Raw genomic sequence first — 22,730 nt, 5'->3', positions numbered from 1 at the left:
TCAATGCTTTCATATCCACGGAGTTTGCTAGTTGGGTTAGAGTGAAAATGACTGCAAAATAAATAAAAGAATAAATGTATTTTTGATTTGGATTTTTAAATTATGTTCAATATAGTGATTTTTAAGTTAGTTTCAAAATCTATAATTGTGAAAATTATTTAATATTTTAATTACTTCTGCTTTTACAATTATTTCATATACACTGTTAAATAAAAATATTCTAATGCTAGCGCCAGCAATGGATGTGCATAGATTTTGGTTATCCTGTAATTTACTAGCTATTTAAAAATTTATAAAAAAATAGAAAAATTATAAAACTGATGCATAAAATTTTAAATACAATGAAAAAAATTTAGGAGTAGGAGAGATCTTTAAGTGAAAGGAAATTCATAATCCATAAAACAAGTTAGACATATTTAAAAACCTAAAATACTTTAAGTTAGTAAGGTAAAAGATATCCAAAGAAAATTCCAAAGACAAACAAAATCATGGGGAAAAAGTGTTAAAATACATATAGCTAACACTTTATTCTCAAAACAGCCGAGGGAGATAGGTTTTGGTATTCTCTCCAAGTCTCTGAGTCACAGAGAAGCTAAGACACTTCCCTAAAGTCACACAGGTAAGAGATGTGGCAGCCAGGACTAGAATATAGGCAGTCTGACACCAGAGTCTGTGCTCATAATCATGACACTATGCAGCAAATTGTTAATATCTTTGATAAACATAGGGAACTCATACATTTATGAGACAAAAGAAAAAATAGAAAAGAAAAAGGAAAAATGAGCAATGAGCTAAAATGTAATTTATAGAAATTCAAAACGGTCTGTTAGTGTATGAAAATATGTTAAATCTCACTAATAGACAAAATTACCATTTTTTCTTCTTATCATACTAGTATAAATTAAAATGTACAGTAAAATTCAGGGCTTCTGAGTGTGAAAAAAATTAACAGGTACACACAGCACAATTCACAAGTACAAAGATATGGAATCAGCCTAAGTCCCCATCAACCAATGAATGGATAAACAAAATGTGGTATGTACATATGTGTGTGTGTGTGCGTGTGTATATATAATAACATATGTGTATATACACACACACCCCCCACAGAGTTCTACTCGGCCATATGAAAGAATGAAATAGTGTCTTTTGCAGCAATGTGATGGGACTGGATGTCATTATCCTAAGTGAAGTAACTCAGGAACAAAAAATTAAATGCCACACGGTCTCATTTATAAGTGGGAGCTAAGCTATGGCTACTCAAGGACACACAGAGTGGTATAATGGACATTGAAAACTTAAAAGTGGGGAGCGTGGGGTGGGGGAGCAAAGAAAAATTACCTATTAAGTACAATGTACACTATTCAGGAGATGGGTACACTAAAACCCAGACTTCACCACTATACAATATATACATGTAACAGAATTCAACTTGTACCCCCTAAATCTATTTAAACGAAAAAAATTGACAGAATAACATCCAGCACTTGACAATATACAGAAAAATTCATTCTCATATCCTTTTAATAGTGCTATATTAATGGTTAAAATTCTACATTTAAATCACTTGGTAATAGTGTCGGTTTCTTGTAGTAATTGACAGTATATAGTTTCTAAAAGTTTGTGAGAGTATTAGGTGTTACAACTATTTGAAAAGCAATTTATGAATATCTATTAAAAATGTATAGCAATAACTTCTGGGAATTTTTTTTTTACTGAAATAAAAGCGCATCCACATACACACAGATCTTTAATAAAGCATTGATCATAAGGGAGACAAAACATAAACAACAATCTGAAAGTCTATGAATAAGTGAGTGGTTGGAAAAATTGATACATCAATATTATGGAATATTATGTAGTCATTAAGAAGGATAAGTAGTAGGATCTCTATCTATTGACCAGGAGTGATATTCATAATATATTTTTAATTAAAAAAAGCCAGAAAATAAAGACTATATTATATTTCTATCTTAGTAGAAATAACAAAATAATAATGAGTATATGCATTTGTATATATATTTATGAGCTTGGAGAATGATACGAAATGATATACATGTCAAAAGTTATTACGACAGAAAGGTAAGAATTAATAGGGACTGAGGTAGGAATTATTAGTTTTTTCTTTGTTCATTTCTATCATTTCACTTCTTATAATGAGCAGACTTTGTTAAATGAAAAATGAACACTATTTTGATAAAGAAAGAAGAGGAAGAAAATTTTATAGCTATTTTATTAAAGGATCTTTTAATAAGTAATACCATAGTAGATGAAGAAATTCAATGCACTTTTAAAAATTAGCATTGTATTTTCTATTAAACTTTAAACCATCTCCAGGAAGAATAAGATATCACAAATGAGTCCTGATGAATTCATAAAGGGACTCTGTGATCGTCAGGGACATGAATCCAGGGATCGTGCATTTGCAATACGAGGAATTAGTTGTAAAACCATTAACCATGGAGCAAGCAATGGAATTTTGCCAATTTCCCATTTGAATTTGATTGTAGATTGAAAATGGTATGACTTTATTTTACAGGAGCAACAATTTTAGATCACATATGAATACTGATTGATTTCAAGACTGATTCCATGCTTTCTTATGTGGTAATAAACTATAATCCCCTCATCTGGCACTGGAAAGGAACTTATAGGAAGTTCATGATGTTGCATTAATGAATAAAATTCTATATGTAAGTCACTTGGTAATTATACTAAAATCTTTTTTTGTCATTTCCAATTTTTTTTTAAAACTTTAAACTATCTTCTAAAATATTCTTTTAAATAGAAAGCATTGACACCTTAGAATAGCCATGTTGTGTCAACCCGCTCACTACTGGAAAACACTGCTCTCCCATGTACTTATTTCTGGACTTAGTGGGAAATTGTTAGCTGTTCAAAATGAGTTATATCCAGAGAAGTATAATTTCTGTAGTAGTTTAAAAAATTGTATCACTTGAAACTTGATAATAAAGAACAAATATATTCAAAAGGAACCTAGTTGCCTCCAGTAATAGCTAAATTAAGCAGAAGCCAGATGTTCTTAATCAACTCCTGATGCCCACAACTCTACCCTATAGTGATTAAATTTGAGGTTAAGTAATATTCACACTTTTGCTGAGTATTAATGTTGTGGCAGTGAAGCAGATGTGCTAATAAATGTTTAACAATAGGATCTTTGGAAGATATAGGGGTAGGGGGCATTTTTTAATTTGTGTGGTATAAATACCCACACTATAGTCAATTTTGAGCTGCCAAATATTTAAAAACTAGCTGGCAAATTTCTTAAAAATTTAAGAGCCAGCTCTTGCAAACCCATACAGGCCAACTCCAACACATCACTGAAGGAAACCTTAGGATCACCTTCCTTTCCAGTCGTGAATCATGCTAATAAGAGGCAAAATGGCAATCTCTGTTTGGTGTAGTATTGGGCTGGGTAAGAAAATTCCATTCTTATCAGTATCTTCTATATGGCCTGTCAATGACCTTGAACTAGCAAAAGTGATTCCATATTCTCATCGTATTAATATATATAGAACCTCAAGGAGTCCCAGCACATTGCTAGATAATTAAGTGCTCACATACATTATTATTAATGATACGTTCGTGATCGACAATAGGTAGTTTGTGCAACTCGAAGAGGAGGCACTTGGGAAATCTGACTACTAATGCATTTGGTTATTTAACAATACACTAAAGTTGTGTTTCTACCTTATCAGCAAGTGTTTTATACAGAAGTTTTCTCATGAAACTGAAGCAAAGGGCAAGACAATTTGTCATACGAATTCCATATTAAAGACCTTAGTTTGCCTTCTCTAAAAGCCATCCTTATTCTGTCGTAAACTTGGCCTTTATTTATCTCATAAAATCTATAAGAAGAGCAAAACCATTAGCTTATGTAAAAAAAAAAAAAAGAAAAAGAAATAATTAACAGCAGTATTTAGGGAGTCGCAAGACAGTTACTACAATCAGTTAAGATTTTTTAATAAAATATTTATATTAACTCTCTATCATCTTTACACAATTTCTTCTCCATTTCAAGACCATCTTTCAACATAGCAGCAGAAGTATATTCTAATTAAATTATGTTATTAAGGTAATTGAATTGAGGGCTTTTTTTTTTTTTGGAGACAGGGTGTGGCTCTGTTGCTGGGACTGGAGTACAATGGCGTCATCATAATTCACTGCAACCTCAAACTCCTGGGCTCAAGCGATCCTCTGATCCTCCTGCCTCAGCCTCCTGAGTAGCTGGGACTGCAGGGCATACCACCAAGCCTAAGGTTTTTTTATTTTTTTGTAGAGATGGGGTCTCCATATTGCCCATGCTAGTCTGGAACTCCTAAGATCAAGTGATCCTCCTGCCTTGGCGTCCCAAAGTGCTAGGATTACAGGTGTGAGCCACCACACCCTGCCTTTATAACAATCATAACAATAATATGTAACAAGTGCCAATCACTATTTTTGGTCTTCTAATATACTTATTTTTAATGGATATGGTAATCCAGTCAAGCAATTATAATTTTTCCTATGATCCAGTGGAGGAAAATTGAGTTTGGAGAAATTAAGTAACATTAAAAATCACACAACTAGTAAAAGATCACTGCTAACATCTGAGTTCAGGTCTATTTTGATAGTCCCCAATTTTTCCCATATCAGGCTACCATCATTTTTTTTTAAATAAAATAACTTGTTTTCTGCATTACTGAGGTTTTTGTCTGATTAACGGCATTTGATTGTCCCATGCCCAATAGTCTACACCACTTCCTTAACATTATAAAGTCTAAGGTGTTAAATCCTACAATGATGAAGTTTACTGTAGTTATGGAATCATCCATGGATGTTAATGCTTGTCTGTACAAAGGACTGACACGAGGAATATGATGTAAAACCCAAAACTTGGAGTTAGCTATGTAAATTTAACATAATTTTTAAACCTCAAAGGATAAATTTAGCTATCTTTGAAAACATCTGTCCTAAGGAATCTCCAACAATGTTTGGAGGATGAAGAACTATATGGGAAACTATCTCAAACTCCCTTGATTGATTGATTGATTGATTGATTTTGAATCAGTTGAAAAAGAAAATCCAAATTTGAAATTTTCAAGATCGGAAACATACTTTCTAAATTATTCATAATAATAATAACTTCATGATTCTAACAAATCTGAATGCTTTAGGGAGATATATTTAGCTAGATAACTATCCATGTTAACATCCAACTATCCAGAGAGTATTTCAAACAATCCCAGGAAAGAGGCCTTTATTCAGTCCATCAAAAGCCTATTTTGTAGAGACTTTAACTCACAAAACTTTTTTAGCTTTCATGTGTTTTACTTTTGACATTTTAAAATACAGAAAGATTAAACTTATCAGGAGACACATATGGCCTCTCATGACTTTGACCCTTTTATTCTCCTATAAATGAATACAGCAGCATTCTCTTTTATATAGCTTTTCTTATTTGATGATTATAAATATGAATCAGTTTCTCCAGTTAGACATGGTTCTGAATTGACAGATAGAATCGACTTCATGTCCAAAGGTGAAGGCCAGTCCTTGGATACCGGGTCATCCATTCTAGCCATTGTAGACTTTCTTAGTATCCAGCTGGTTTTTGTCTAACAGGTTAATGAAATGTAACGATTGCTGGCATGATGGCACCCTCCAAAGTGAGCGGTCACATCCCAAATATGCTCAGCCTCATTTTACAGAATATTCTGGAACTTTCATGAACTTATATAACTCTTGTATAATATTTTGTTAATATGTTCAACCTGCTACTACATTTTTTATTAATAGCTTTCCTCAGTTTATTACCCAAATCATAAAGCAGTTCTATCAAGCCACTCCTTTTAAGCTGTGAATAGTATTATCTCCCTTATTTATTTTGATATTTTTCTGGACACCATTAAATTTATTAAACATTTAATGGTCCAATGGCTTTTTCTAGACTGAATTTTCCCTGACACTTTCCTTGCATACCAGGAAGTTATACAATATTTTAAGAATCCATAAATTTTTACTTCGAAGTATAATCACTAACTTTCTCTCATGTATTTTTTTTTTTTTTTTTGAGACAAAGTCTCACACTGTTGCCCTGGCTAGAGTGTTGTGGTATGAGCCCAGCTCACAGGAACCTCAAACTCCTGGACTCAATCGATCCTACTGCCTCAGCCTCCTGAGTAGCTGGGACTACAGGCATGCGCCACCATACCCGGCTAATTTTTTCTATATATTTTTAGCTGTCCAAGTAATTTCTTTCTATTTTTAGTGGAGACGGGGTCTCGCTCTTGCTCAGGCTGGTCTCAAACTCCTGAGCTCAAATGATCCGCCCGCCTCGGTCTCCCAGAGTGCTAGGATTACAGGCGTGAGCCACCGCGTCCGGCCTCTCTCGTGTATTTTTAATAAAATATTAATTCCAATGTTTCTCATAGTGATCTCTAGATCTGAATCAAAATCACCTGAAAATCTTATGAACATAGATTCCAGAGGCCTGAAACCAACTTAATTGCGTACCTGGATGTGGATCTGTGCAACATGCATTTGTTACAAGATCCATGGGTATTTCTTAGGTTCTCTTTGTGCAGACCTTAGAAAGTACTAAAGAATTAATAAAGCTTGAGAACCACTAGTCTTATCCCTCCATTCATTCTGTAGATACTCAGCAACATTTAGTACCCTGTTTAGATTCTGGTAGTAAATCAGCATAAAGTCAGAATTATAATGCAGCTCTCTAATTGCCAGTTAATTTCTCAGTCAACAAATATGTGTTAAACCAAGCAAAATCTGAGCTAGTCTCTGACATACAAAGTTGAATAAGATACATATTTTGTCAGAGTATAGGAAAGTTAGAAGGCAAATCAATAAGTGATAATACATGGAATAATTGATACAAAGCTGTCATGTAAAAAGAGCAATAAAATACACAAAGAGATCAAGTAACTCTTAATGAGATGTAGATGAGAAGAACAATTTGAAGTAATTTAAATAATGGATATTTCACTAGGCAGCACAAGAAGCGACATCACTCAGCATGTGCAAAGATCTGCAAGCAAGAAGAGCACCATGCTAAGTAACTTGGATTTAATTCTGTGACATGAGAGAATAATCAAATGTTTGAGGTGACTTAATTGGATCTGTATTTCTAAAGTTTACTCTGACCACAGTGTGGAGAATGGACCGAAGGAAGTCGGAGACAAAGGAAGGAGAATGAGAAGAGAGACAAAGAAAGAAGGAAGGACATGACAAATTCAAGATCTGCATTTGGTGGGATATAGGAAAACATGAAGATGAGAAAAGACTTCAGGATGTTCTAACTGAAGGACTGGTTACAGGATCACATCAATAGCTGACACAGAATACGAAAAAGAAGAAACATGGAGAGAATTGGGAAGAGGGTGAGATTTTTTTCTACATCTGAGGCACTTATGAGAATATCCTGGTGGATATAGGACACACTATTTTTAAACAGCTTTATCCAGATATAATTCACATATCATACAATTCATCCACTTAAAGTAAACAATCCAATTTTTCTTTGTATGTTCACCAAGTTGTACAACCATCACCACAATAAGTTTTAGAATATTTTCATCACATAAAAAAGAAACCCCATAACCATTACTAGTCATTCCCCATTGCTGTAACCCACACACCTACCCTCTCCCCAACCCTCCCAACCTCAGGCAATTACTCACCTACTTTCTGTCTCTATATATTTGTCCGTTCTGGACACATTTAACAACATAATCCTCCTAACCATAATTATATATCCTTTGACCAACATCTCCCCATCTCCCTCTCTCCTACCAATCACTCCAGCTCCTGGTAACTGCCATTCTACTCTCTATTTCTATGAGATCAACTTTTTTGAAATTTCACATATGAGTGAGAATATGTGGTATTTGTTTTCTGTGACTGGCTTATTTCACTTAACCTAATGTCTTCCAGGTTCATCCATGTTGTTGCAAATGGCAGGGTTTTATTTTTATGGCTGTATAGTACTCCATTGGGTATATATACCACATTTTCTTTAGAATGCACTCTCCTTTGATATTTTCTTTTCCATTAACTTATTTTAGCTTTTGATATACTTTGACATGTCTTTATTGAAGCTGGTATTATCACAAGGAAGTCCTTGATGCAGTTTGAAGGGTGGCTGATGCTCTGAATTTGAACAATAATCCTTATTGTTCTTAAATGTTGTAATTTCTTTGTTCAGTGAACACCTCCCCTTAGTTATTTCAGCAGATAGAGTGAATCATAATTGCTTTTAACTACAAACCACATAGTGCTTTTAAATATACACTACGGTGCATTTATTAAAATGTGTTCCCATAAAGATTTATGGAATCAGAGTGTGTATTTGCAAATGTTAATACAGAAGTCCTTTGAATGGCTTTTGGTGAGTGAGTTTTTTATCAACCATGACACTTTATAGCTGATACTATATTATGTTTTTCAATGATATAGTTCCAGGCACTTTTGTAACTAAATGTACCATATAACCCACTCAAAAAATATTCCATTTTATTAAAACTAGCAATACTTAGATGTTTATATTAATAATTAAAAGTAGGAATTAATTTTATTTTACAAAATTTCAAGCAATGAAGATTGACTATGTGCAGTGATATAAAGACTATTTTGTTTAAATGCATAAAATTCATATTGAATTAATTTCTGCTTCAGGCTGCAAATATTTGTGATTAAGTGATATGGCTGGGGCATGTATATCTTTAAACTGACCCTTATATTATGTCAAGAAATTCAATTTTTCCTTGTTTATCCTATTAGTATGCTGTAGAGAACCCTGGCATTAATCAGTAGAAATGTCAGACAACTATCGGTTGATTTAGAAGTCGTTTTATTTTTTAAAGGAGCATCTCAAGTTTCTACTTTCAGCATTCTGACTTTGATTTATTTTACAGCTGTCATTGATTTCCATATTTGTTTTACAGAATACAATTCCTGTGCAAAGGAGTCAATAAAAAAGGCATATTTTATGAAATGATATATAGACATGAATATGCTATTGAATTTTTTAAGCAATTGAATTTTGTATTAAAATTGGCTTGTGTATATAATATATGCATCATTTTGTTACCTATAGTACAGGTCTCAAAAACCTGCTTCCATCTCAAACCCATAATATAAATATAGTGTATTCTGACCTATGGAAAAAAATGGGTTGAGCTATTTTTTCCTAGGAAGCAGGATAGAATAAAATTCATTCAAAAACTATTCATTTCAATATTGTTTCTGATTCAGTGGGGGAATCTTGGAAAGGATAAAGAACTCAATGGTTAGAACACTTCCCGTCCTGTCCTTCAGAGCAGGACCACCTCTGCATTAGTTGTAAATTATTATAGCTGAAATTACAGCTTAATTCACATTGGAACCTTTTTCCCTAAGACCTATTCTGAGGGGTTATAATGAATTATATAGAAAAGCAAAGTTTAGAATATTAGAAATTCAAACCTTTAAAAATGGCTCAGTGTCAGTAGTAAAAAATAATCTGAAATTTGATAAACATTTTAAGGTAAATCATTCTCATTATCTGAACCAATACCAAGTAGGTATGTTCTATATCTTATCCAAGGTAAGACACCTTTAATAACTTTTCATAGTCTCTATAAAAAAAAGCCTCATGAAACACCTCAAACAGGCTTTCTTTATCTCCCAAAGTTAGGGTACTTCAAACAGAATGTTCAGAAAATGTTATAACATTTCTGAAAACATTTTGAAACATTGTTACATTATCCTCCATATTACTATAGATGAAATTGAAGTTTATAGACATTGAATAACTTGTCCAAACTATACAGCAAGTACATATTAATATTAATATTAAAGCTGAGACTAAACTCCAGCTCCTTCTCTGTATGGTTCCAGAGCTAGAATCTGTACTTTACCAATACTTGCTACTATTTATAGTTGACCTGAACTAGAAAAAGTGTGACACATTTCTCAGCCTTTAGTGTTCTTTTATCACACTTTGATTCCTCTGGCAGGAATAGGTTATTTAAAAAAATAACTTCGAATCTTTACTTTAAGTCCTGAATAATAATACTGGTGATGTCGGCAAGATGATAAAATAAGACTTTTACCATTCATCTCCTCACAGAAACATCAATTTGAACAACATCCATGCACAAAAGTACCTTCACAGTAGCCAAGGAATCCAGGTGACATATTATAACAACTGATAGAGCACAGAAATAAGAAAAGACAGATTAAAAAGAGTAGAAAGGACAGTTCACATTACCCATGACATCCCTCCCCGCAGCACAGCAAGGAAAGATATGCCCTCTGCTTGGGGGAATGAGAGGGAAGTGAGCACCTGATATTACCACAAACTTCAACACCAAGCCTACTCCAGTGAGCCCTACTGTCAGTCCAGCCCCCGTGGCCCCAGGATCCAGGCCCGTACCAGTGCCAGGTCAGGCCCTCTAGATCAAGGCCCTAGACTTACCCATGTGGACCCAGGGTCCAGGGCCACTCTAGCACCAGGCTAGCCCCCATGGCTCTAGGCTTTAGGTTGGTACCTGCAGATCCAGCCTCTAGACCAGCTCCCATAGACTGAAGCTTAAGGCCTTCCCCAAAGCCAGGGTATACCCTGGGACCAAGGCTTTAGGCTGGCCCCTGTGGCCCTAGCACCATACTGGATCCAATGACCCCAGGTTCTAGAGGAACCAGAATTCAGGCCAGCCCCAGTAAACTCAGGATCCAGGACCACTCCTGTGTATCCAGGCTCTACGCCTGCTCTTAGGGTCCCAGGCATCAGGCCTGCCCCCACAGATACAGGCACCAGGCTTACCACTGTAGATCCAGGCCCCAGGTCCCACCCTAGTGGACTTCAGTATCAGGCACCTCCCACAGACTCAAGATAAGATCTATTTCCATGAAGCTTGTTGCCAGATCCATCCTAGAATCAGGGCAGGCTCCTTAGACTCAGGCTCAAAGCCTGCCCCAGTAACAGGTGGACACAGGTTTCAGGACAGCCCTTGTAGACCCAGATTATAGATGGTCCACCAAAGACCAAGGGATGCAGGGTCCAGGCCTGCCCTAGGAGACCTTGGCAACACGCTGGCTCCATAAGCCCATGCTCTAGGAACACTTCTGCAGACTCAGACTCCAGACCTGTCTTCATAGTTCTAACAACCAGGCCTGCCCAAGTGGACTTTGATTGACATCAAGCTGGCTTCCACAAACTCAGGACAAGACTCATCTCCATGGCCCCAGACAACAGTTTCATCCCAGCACCAGGCCAACTCCTCCCCTCAGACTCAGGCTCAAGGCCCTCCCCAGCACCAGAATGGCCCACACAGACCCCACCAAACAACCTGCCTATAGAGACTGGAAAGGCTGATTGATGAAGAACTTTCCCAGATGAAGCCAGTCTGTAAAGACTGGAATAGGTGCTTACTTCTTCAAAATCACAGACACCAATGTACAAACACAGGATCACAAATAATCAAAGAAACATGACATCATCAAAGGAACAAAAAAAACACAAGTAACTGACCAGAAAGAAATGGAGATCTACAAACTGCCTGGCAAAGAATCAAAATAATTGTCTTAAAGAAGCTCAGTGAGCTACAAGAGAACAAGGATAGACAACAAAAGGAAAACAAGAAAACAATACATGGATGAAATGAAATGTTCAACAAAGAATAAAAACCATAGGAAAAAAACAAACAGAAATTCTAAAACGGAATATCACAATAATTAAACTGAAAAATTCAACAGAGAGTTTTAACAGCAGACTCAACCAAACAGAAGGAAGAATTAGCTCAAAGACAGGTCTTTCAAAATTACCTAGTCAAAAGAAAAAAAGAATGAAAAGGAGTGAAGAAAGTCTATGGGACTTATGAGACACCATGAAATGAACCAGTTATGAATTATTAAAGTCCTAGAATGAGTAGAGAAAGGACATAAAGCTGATTTAAAAAAAAATAATGAGAGACCAAGATGGCAGACTAGAAACAGCCTACACAATGCTGCTCTCGAAAAGAGGATCAAAAGTGGTGAATAGATACCCACCTTTGGATTGGTCGTCTGAGGGAGACCACTAGGAATACAATGAGAGGCAGCAGTGAAGTGAAGAAGATAGAAGTGTGAAGAGCTGCTCAGCAGAACCAGAGATAATTAGGGAAACCACCCACATACAGGGAAGGGACAGAGGAGAAAATCCCAGACCCCACACTTCCCCTGAGGATACTGCAACAGGATCAGTTAGAGGTCCCTTCCACTGCAGCAGGCCTCTGGTCTAATACAGAGACCTGACTGGAGGCTACATATCTATATCGCTCTGGACAGAAGGGATAGCTGGTTTGTGAGCACTCGATGCTGTGGCTGGTGCCATCGTAACATCCCAACCTTGGAATGCTACGTGTGCCCAGAGGCAGATCGGTGACTTCATCCTCCCCCATACCCCTCCCCGGCAGGCAGGGAGTAGGGAATCCTGGCACTCATGTGTATCCCATGGGAAGATAATATGCACTGCTGCCACCGCCACCACCATGGGCCCTGGGTGGAGCAAGAGACCATGGGCCCAACACCTGCTTCTGAAACTTGGGTCCACCTGTCACGGGGGCAGGCTTTGAGCTCGAATCTAAGGGGCCTGGCCTGACTCAAGGATGGATCTGGCAACAGTGGGCAATCCTGCTCAACCATACTTTGCAGGACTCAGATGAAGCACATGCCCAGAGTCCTCAGTGCCCACTGCCCACTGACAGAGCAACTGAACTGTTGCCACCACTGCCGCTGCCTGACAGTCTCCGAGTGGGACAAAATCCAGTGCAACTGTGGCCTTTGGATAAGAGCAGTCTGCACACCACAGATATCATCCTGCACAGGCACCCTGGGCACCATGCCCTGCACGAGCCCTGCCCCACCAGCATGGCCCCAAACTATGACTGCATGTGGGAGCACCAGGCCCCATGGACCTGCTTCATCCCAAGTAGGTGCCCTGTCCCACAGGTCCACTCAATCTGGGGGTCCTGCTCTATGTTGTACATAATCTGTAACCTGTGGGCCCACTCTCCACTGGGGGCTGCCCCACCCCACACCCCATGGACCTGTGGGGCTGCTACACCCTGTGCACCTACTAGGCCCCTACATGGACCTTGCCCCATCGATACACCTGGCACCTCAGCTGCCCATGCCTGCATGCATGTGTGCTGTGCCTACCAGATCTCTTCCATCCCATGCACATGCCCTGTCCTACTGGCCAGATCCACTTCATGTATACAGCTGACATTTGAGGCTGGCCCTGCCACAGTGGCCTAGTAACAACCACAGGGGAACAGGGGAAACACAGCACAGAAGTAGCTTTAAAGGCTCGCAGTGCATCCACCCTTCTCCTGCCTCGTCAAGCTTCCGAGTAGGATCCAAGCATGCCATACAGGACTCATTCTTGTCTTCACCAAGGGACAGAGGTCCCAGCAGAGGAGAATAGGTGTACCATATCTGTTACCTGTTTCGAGTTGAGAAAAGTGGCCTTAGATGAGAAGGCACCAGAGTTTAAACTCCAACAACATGAAAAACGAGCTGTCTCAACACCACCAAAGGATTTCAATAGATCTTCAGTAATGAACTCCAACCAAAAGGAATTGTTGAAATGACAGACATGGAATGAAGATTATGGATGGCAAGTAAGATGAATGAAATTGATGAGATGGCAAAAAAACATATCACAGAAACTAAAAAAAAAAAAAAAAAAAAAAAAAATTCAGCACATGAACAAAAAATTGGTTAAAAAGATAGATAACATTAGAAAAGAGATTGCAGAACTTAAAGAAATGAAAGAGTCATTTAGGGAATTTCAAAATACATCAGAAAGCTTTAACAACAGACTAGACCAAGCAGAAGAATGAATTTCAGAGCTTAAATACAAGGATTTTGAAGTAACCTAGTCAGTAAAAAAATGCATAATAAAGAATAAAGAAGAATGAACAGTCACTATAAGAAATACAGGATTATGCAAAGTGAATTAATGTAAGAATTATAGGTATCCCTGAGGGAGAAGAAGAAAAAGCAATAAGCAGGGAAAATCTATTTGAGAGAATAGGTTTTAAGAGGAATACTTCTCTGGTATCACTAGAGGTTTAGATACCCAGATATAAGTTGATGATCAAACACCTGGAAGACTCATAGCAAAAAGGACATTACCGAGACATGTAGGCATTAGCTTAATCACAGTCAAAGTGAAAGAGAAAATCCTCAAACTGCAAGATGAAAGCAACAAGTTACTTACAAAGGAAAATCCATCAGACCGACAGCAGACCTTTCAGCAGCGACCTTACAGACAGAAGGGATTGTGGTCCCATTTTTAGTCTTATTAAACAGAATAACTTCCAGCCAAGAATTTTGTACACTGTAAAACTAAGTTTCACAAATGAAGGAGAAATAAAGTCTTTTCCCAGACAAGCAAACACTAAGGGGATCTGTTAAGATTAGATCTGTCCTACAGGAAATGATTAGAAGTACTCTAGAATAATTGATACCCATCAATGTAAAAACACCTGAAAGTTAAAGTTCACACCTCTTATAAAAAAGTAATAAGGCAGAAAACAAAGGAACTAGCTATCACTCAACATGATGAACAGAACAGTACCACATATATTCATACCAATATTGAATGTAAACAGTCTTAGAACTCCTTTTAAAAGATTTAGGCTGGCTGAAAGGATGAAAAACACACCTCAAGTATCTGTTCTCTCTAAGAAACCCACCTAACTCACAAAGATACTAATAGATTCATTTAAAGGGTTGGAAAAAAATATTCTACATGAATGGAAACCTAAAGTAAGAAGGAGTAACCATTCTCATATCAGATAAAATAGACTTTAACTCAACATGGCAAAAAAAAAAAAGACAAAGATAGTCATTATATAACAGTAAAGGGAGCAATTCAGCAAGAAAATATATAACAATCCTAAATATATGCACCTAACAAAGGAGCTCTTCGATTCATAAAGAAAGTACTACTAGATCAAAGCAAAGAAATAAACAGCAACACTATAATTGCTGGGGACTTCAACAGTCCATTGACAAAAATGGACATATCATCAAGGCAGAAGATCAAAGAAAGAAACACTAGACTTAAAAAGGATTCTAGAAAAAAAGGACCTAACAGACATCTACAGAACATTCTACCCAAAAACTGCAGATTGGACATTTTTCTTATCAGTACATGGGACATATTCCAAGATGGATCATGTATTAGCCAACAAAAAACGTCTCAGAAGATTCAGAAAAATTGAAATCATTCCATGTATCTTCTCAGATCACAGTGGAACAAAACTAGAAATCAACTATAAATCAACTAGAAATCAAATCAAAGTCATGGAAATTAAACAACCTGCTGCTGAAATGATTATTGGGTCAATGACAAAATTAAGATGAAATTAAAAGCTTTTGAATTGAACAGTAATCATGACAGAAACATCCAAAAATCTCTGGGATATAGAAAAAGTGGTATTAAGAGGAAAATCCATACTCTTAAGTGCTTACATCAAAAAGACAGAAAGATCACAAATTAAAAACCCAATGTCACACCTCGAGGAACTAGAAGAAGGACAAACCAAACCCAAAGCTAGCAGAATTAAAGAAATAACAAAGCTCAGAGCAGAACTAAATGAAATGGAAACCAAAAAACAGTACAAGAGATCAACAAAACAAAAATTTTGTTCTTTGTAAAGATAAACAAAATCGATAGACCTCTTGTTACATTAACCAGAAATAGATAAGAAATGACCCAAGTAAGCATAATCAGAAATGAAAAAATAAACTTATAAATGATACCACAGAAATACAAAATATAATCTGTGAACATTATGAAAATCTACATCCACACAAACTAGAAACTGCAGAGGAAATGGATAAATTTCTGGAAACAAACACTTCCCAAGCTTGAATCGGGAAGAAACGGAAGTACTAAACAGACCAATAATAAGAAGCAAGATTGAAGTAGGGTTAAAAAAAGTCTTCTCCCAAAAAAAGCCCCAGACCAGATGGATTCATAGACAAATTCTACCAGATCTACAAAGAACAGACACCTACGTACAGAAATTATTTCATAGCATGAAGAAAGAGGGAATCATTCTTAACTCATTCTATGAGGCCAAAGCAAGGAAAATCACAGATGACACAAACAAATGGAAAAACATCCCATGCTCATGAATTGTTAAAATGTCTATACTGCCCAAAGCAATTTACAGATTCAACACAATCCCAATCACACTGCTAACATCATATTTCCCAGATATAGAAAAAATAATTTCATGCTTCATTTAGAACCAAAAAAGAGCCCAAATAGCCAAAGCAATCAAACAAAAAAAACAAATTTTGAGGCATCACATTACCTGATTTAAAAATATACTACAAAACTACAGTAATCAAAGGAGCATGGTACTGGGTTGGGGGAGGAACCCAACATATAGACCAATGGAACGGAATAGAAAGCCTACAAATAAATCAACATTTTATGGTCAATTGATCTTAAACAAAGGTATGAAAAATACACAGTGAGGAAAGGACATTACCTTTAATAAATGGTGCTGTAGAAAAATAAAATAGTACTCTCATGTCACATCATATACAAAAGTCAACAGAAAATGGATTAAAGACTTAAGTGTAATTCTTGAAACTATAAATATACTAAAATAAAACACAGGGGAAAAATCTTCTTGACACTGGTCTGAACAATGATTTTTAAAAATTTTTAAAAAATTTTTAATTGTTATGGGTACATAATAGTTGTATATATTTATAGGATACATGTGATGTTTTGATATAAGCATGCAATGTAAATTAATCAAATCAGGATAACTGGGGTATCTATCACCTCAGGAATTTACCATTTCTTTGTGTGAGGAGCATTCCAAATTCCATCCTTTTAGTTATTTTAAAGGATACCATAACGTATTATTGATTATAGTCACTTCGTTGTGCTATCAAATACTGTTCATTCTATCTAACTATCTAACTGTATTTTTGCATCTGTTAACCATCCTCACTTTATCCCCTCCTCCTTGCTACTCTTCCCAGACTCTGGTAACTATCATTCTAATCTCCATCTCCATGAGATCAATTGTTTTCAATATTTAGCTCCACATATCAGTGAGAAAATGTAAGATTTGTTTTCCTATGCTTGGTTTATTTCACTTAACATAACGTTCTCCAGTTGCATCATGTTGTTGGAAATGGCAGGCTTTCATTCTTTTTGTGGCTATATAATATTTTATTGTGTGTATATATCATAATTTCTTTCTTTATTCATCCATTGATGAACACTTAAGTTGATTTCAAATCTTGGCTATTGTGGGTAGTGCTGCAATAAACCTAGGAGTACAGATATCTTTTCCATATACTGAATTCCCTTCTTTTGCTTATATACCTAGCAGTGGGATTGCTGGGTCATATGGTTGTTCTAGTTTTAGTTTTTTGGGGAACCTCCACACTGTTCTCCCTAGCGTTTACACTAATTTACATCCCAGCAACAGTATATGAAGGTTTCCCTTTCTCCACATCCTCCCCAGCATTTGTTATTCCATGTCTTTTTGATAAAAGCCTTTTTAACTGGGGTGAGATGATATCTCATTGTACTTTTGATTGGCATTTCTCTGATGACTAATGATGTTGAGAATTTTTTCATATACCTATATTTGTATGTATTTGGTAGAGAAATGTCTGTTCAGATCCTTTGCCCATTTTTTAATCAGATTATTTGATTTTTTTTTCCTATTGAGTTGTTGGGGCTCCTTATATATTCTATTTATTAATCCCTTATCAGATCGATAGTTTGTAAATATTTTCTCCTATTTTGTGGGCTGCCTGTTCACTTTGTTGATTGTTTCCTTTGCTGTACAAAAGCCTTTTAGTTTGATGTAATCCCATTTGTCTAATTTTGCTTTGGTTGCCTGTGCTTTCTGGGTATGACTCAAGAAATCTTTACCCAGATCAATGTCCTGAAGCATTTCTCCAATGTTTCTTTTAATAGTTTCAGATCTAGGATTTAAATCTTTAATCCATTTTGATTTGATTTTTGTATATGGTAAAAGATAAGCATCTAGTTTCATTCTTCTGCATATGGATATCCAGTTTTCCCAGCATCGTTTACTGAGAAGACTGTCCTTTCCCCACTGTATGTTCTTGGCAACTTTGTTGAAGATAAGTTCACCATAGATGTATGGATTTATTTTTGGGTTCTCTATCCTGTTCCATTTGTCTGTGTGTTTGTTTTTTGCCAGTACCATGCTGTTTTAGTTACTGGACAACGATTTTTATAAAGGACCCAAAATCACAGCCAATACAAATGCAAATAGGCAAATGGTTCTGCACCAAACTAAAAAGCTTTTGCATAACAAAGGGAACAATCAACAGAGTGAAGAGATAATTTACAGAATGGGAAAAAATATTTGCAAACCATCTATCTGATAACTTTTTAAACATTACTGCTTATGTCTGAAGTCTTTGTGTTTGTGTTTCTGTCCCTCTCAGTCATTTGTCTTCTTTTTGTTCCTGTTCTTATTTTTCACATTATGTGTTTCATAGTAGAGCACACCTACTTTTTTGCATTGCTGATGCTGCACTGCTCACCTCCATTCCCTGGATGTCAGCATCCTGTGGGTTTTATTTGAGTGTTTCTCTTCCCTTTGTGCCTTCTGCTTTTTTCCTATTTTGGTAGGTGCTATATCACCTACCTCTTCTTTAGATGTTTTTCTTTGTTCTTCAGATTTTGCAAATACCTTGTCATTCAGCACTGTGGATATTCTGACTGCTGAAAATTTTTCAGCTTTGGCTTTATCCAAAAACTTCTGATATTTAGCCATCTTTTCATCTAGGGCTTTAATAACTGCTTTGGTATTGTTTTCCACATGTTCTTCCTGGGATACCTGGTAAGATTCTTCCTCTCTTTCTCCTCGTTGCTCTCGTTCCTCCTCCTCCTTCTTTTCAGCAGTAAAGCTCTCAAGCTCAAGATCTGACACCTCCACAGGAACTAGGTCATCCCCAGAACACTGAAGAACAATGTTAATTTTGCCAAAGTCCTGCAGAACCCATGCAAGAATCTGTTGCATCTCTGAGTTAGCATCACAGTGACTGTTCTCTTCTTTTTCTTTCTCAATGACAGACTCTGACCCTTCACCTACAGTTTCTGTGACTTCCTATTCTGGAGTTTTCTGGGTTGTTTGTGTGGCAACTTCCACAGAAAAGGACGATGGAAGCTAAGGGGGCCACAGGTTTCTCTGCACTGGTCGGCTTGACATTAAAAAGCAACCCAGCCCCTCTGCCAGTCATTGAGAATCATCTTACCACAGACTGCAAGTCAGGCTCTCCACCCTTTCCAGACTGGGAAGCTAGCTTCTCAACAAAGTCCTCAGCATTCTCCCAAGAATCAATGTTGTATATCTTGCTGATACGTTCTGGCTTTGCTCTTTCAAGTACACCAATGTGGTCTTCAGGAGTCTTAATTTTTTCCACTTCAAGAACTCCTTTTAGCACAGTATCTCTGAGGCCTCAGAGGGGTAAAACACACCTGGACAGTCAATATTTGCAAACCATACATCTGATGAGGGGTTATTATCCAAAATATGTAAGGAATTCGAACAACCCATCAGAAAGATGGGCACACTTGTATCTCTGGCTTGGGCAATGCAAAGGCATTATATGTAACCAAAATGTTTGCACTCCCATAATATTCTGAAATTTAAAAAAAAGATAAAATAAATAGATAAATTGAAAGGAAAAAATAGAAAGAAAACAAATAACCCAATTAAAACAGTGGGCAAAGGACCTGAATAGACTTTTCTCCAAAGAAGACATATAAGGGCCTACAGGCATGTGAAAAAATGTTCAACATCACTAATCATCGGGGAAATACAAATCAAAACCTTAATGAGATATTGCCTCATGCCTATTTGGATGGTTATTATCAAAAAGGACAAAAAGGGGAACTCTCATGTATGGCTGGTAAAAATGTAAATTTTATATCCATTATGGAAAACAGTTATAGATGTTCCTCAATAAATTAAAAATAGAAATGTCATACTATCCAGCAATTCCACTTCTGGCTATATATCTAAAGGAAATTAAATCAGGTATATCAAAGGGATATACTGATGTTTATTGCACCAATATTGACAATTGACAAGATATGGAATCAACCTAAGTGTATATTGATGGATTAATGGATAAAGAAAGTGTGCAGGGGGTTTGTGCATGTGTGAGTGTGTATACACACACACAGAGGAATATTATTCGAACTTAGAAAAGAAGGAAATTTTATCATTTGCAACAGCATAAATGAACCTGGAAGACATTATGGTAGGTGAAATAAGCCAGGTACAGAAAGATAAATACTGCATAATCTTACTCATGGGTGGAATTCCACTCTTCACAAGCTGAACTCATAGTAGCAGAGAGTAGAATGGTGGTTGCCAGGGGTTGGGAAGTGGGAAGATTGAGGTGCTGATCAAAGGGTAGAAAGTTTCAATTAGGCAGGATGAACAAGTTCTGGAGATCTAAAGTACAGCACAGTGACTATACTTAAAACTGTATTGTATACTTGAAATTTTATAAGAGAGTACATAAATATTCTTACCACATACACAGAAATGACAACTATGTGAGGTGATGAATACATTAGCTTGATTGTAGTAATCACTTCAAAATGTATCCATATATCAAACATCACGTTGTGCACCATAAACATGTATAATTTTTATTTGTCAATTATACCACAATAAAGCTGGGTAAAATTAAATAAATAAATAATACTGTGACCTAGACACACATCCCCATATTTTAAATTTATATTTAAATAATCTGATACATATCTTACATCGATTTGATTTAATTATAACAAATATCACAATCAACAGCTTTTTGTAGTGTGATGACATATTATGCACTGGAAAATATATCTAAAAGCAATGATTATGCTATTTAGAGAACATTCTTAACATTCCTAACTATTTAGGTGTCTGTATTAATATTCCTAAGTGGTTAGTTTATTTGACTTCCTATTGGTATTTTAAGGGGCCAAGTCATTCCGGAGGGTCAACCTAGATACATTTCTACTAAAATTCAAACATTGCCCATAGGACTCACAGGGTTTTTTGTACTTTTTTGTTAGAATGATTTATTGATAGCATCTGTCTTTAACTTTTCTTTAGGTTAAAATTTTCTCATCCATGTAATGTGGCAAGTAATTAAAAATATTTAAAGCTCATTTTTCAGGAAAATGTCGGTACCCACTGGCATTTTGGACACTCATTGATGTGAGAAAATAGATTAAACCTCATAGCAAGAAAACAATTTTGCTTCCCACATCTTCACAACAGAATGCCAACACTGACTTCTTAATGTCTCATAGCTAAAGCATATAGATCTCACAATGGTCGTCAAACAGAATATTGGCCCTTTACGTAAGAGAATTCACCTGGAAGTGACTCTAATAAAACATCGGCTACTTCAAACTGCTAGTTATAGGAAGGGACAACATAAATGTATTCAGCACCCAAGTTCTCCAAGTTTTACTTCTATATTAAATTAGATTACCAAGAAATCAGATGTCTATACCATATTGTTTCAACACTTGCCTTGGAAAAAAGTCTTTTTTGAGTTACACTATAATGCTAAGTTTTCCGTTTCTGTGGAGAGTTGATAAAAGAAATATTTTTGTAAAATATATTCATGTATCTTTTTTGAAAATCACACTTTAATAAGAATCATGTTATATGTAACAATTTCTCTTCAGTTTTACCCTTGCCATAAATGCTTTTTAAAATTTAGTTGCTGGAGAGGAGGGGCAGGGCGGAGGAATCTTCCCATATAAATTATTTTGCTTTCATTATTATATTACTAACATGAGTATTATTATTGTTAGCATTCATTAAGCTTATATTGAACATTTGGTATGTGCACAGCAGTTTTCAGTGTCTTGTATGTAATAATACTTAAGTCTCACAATAGTCCCATGGGTTAGGTACTATTCTTTTCCCTTTTTATGGATAAGGCTTAAGAAGGCATAGAGAAAGTAAATAATTTGCCCACAGCTATTTAAGCGAATGAATCAGAATTTCAGTCCAGGCATCTAAGAACTATATATCCTAATACAGACCCATTTTGCTTTTGTTTCCAGGAAATACTGAATTAATAGTTAATACTGAATGCTCAATTGCAGTGAGCATTGCAAGTGTCTCAAACTGTGTTTTGTTCTGTTGATTTTAACTGGACTCTTGTGTTCAGTTTTATAATCCGCATCAAACAAATGTAGAGAGAGGAGTTTCAAATCATAAATAATAAATGAGACACATATATTTGGAATGACTGCAAAGATTCCAGTGTATTGTTTTTCCAATATGTCGGAGGTCCAATGTACTAACAAAAACACAAAATTTGAATGTGTCCTTAAATCAGTATATTCATAGATTTTAGAAACGTCCATACCTTCTTTTTGGTTCCTTACATTTTTTAAACAGAACCATGCCAGTTAAGCAATCCAGAAGTCTAACTGATTGCTAATTGATCAAGAAATTACTCCAGGATAAGAAATATTACTTATCAAAGGCTTGTCACTTAAAGCCTTGCCCAGAACATACACTTTACTCCCAGGCTTTAATTCTGAAGATTTATGTCTCACTCAACTCATCTCTTCCATCATGTGTGAAACATACACACACAACTTCTCCACAATCATTAGAATAAAAAGGCAATGGAGG

At 36.1% G+C, this 22,730-nt stretch overlaps 1 pseudogene; it reads right to left on the bottom strand.

Annotated features, from left to right (window-relative positions):
* Nucleotides 1–18,458: 18,458 nt before the first annotated feature.
* LOC105821177 overlaps nt 18,459–22,730 on the bottom strand; it is a 96,865-nt pseudogene continuing 92,593 nt past the window's right edge.

This window comes from Propithecus coquereli, unplaced genomic scaffold (genome assembly GCF_000956105.1).
Source record: "Propithecus coquereli isolate 6110/MARCELLA unplaced genomic scaffold, Pcoq_1.0 Scaffold561, whole genome shotgun sequence".
NCBI classification, from domain to species: Eukaryota; Metazoa; Chordata; class Mammalia; order Primates; family Indriidae; genus Propithecus; species Propithecus coquereli.
The sequence above is the reverse complement of the archived record's forward strand: the minus strand, read 5'-3'. Positions and strand labels throughout refer to the sequence as shown.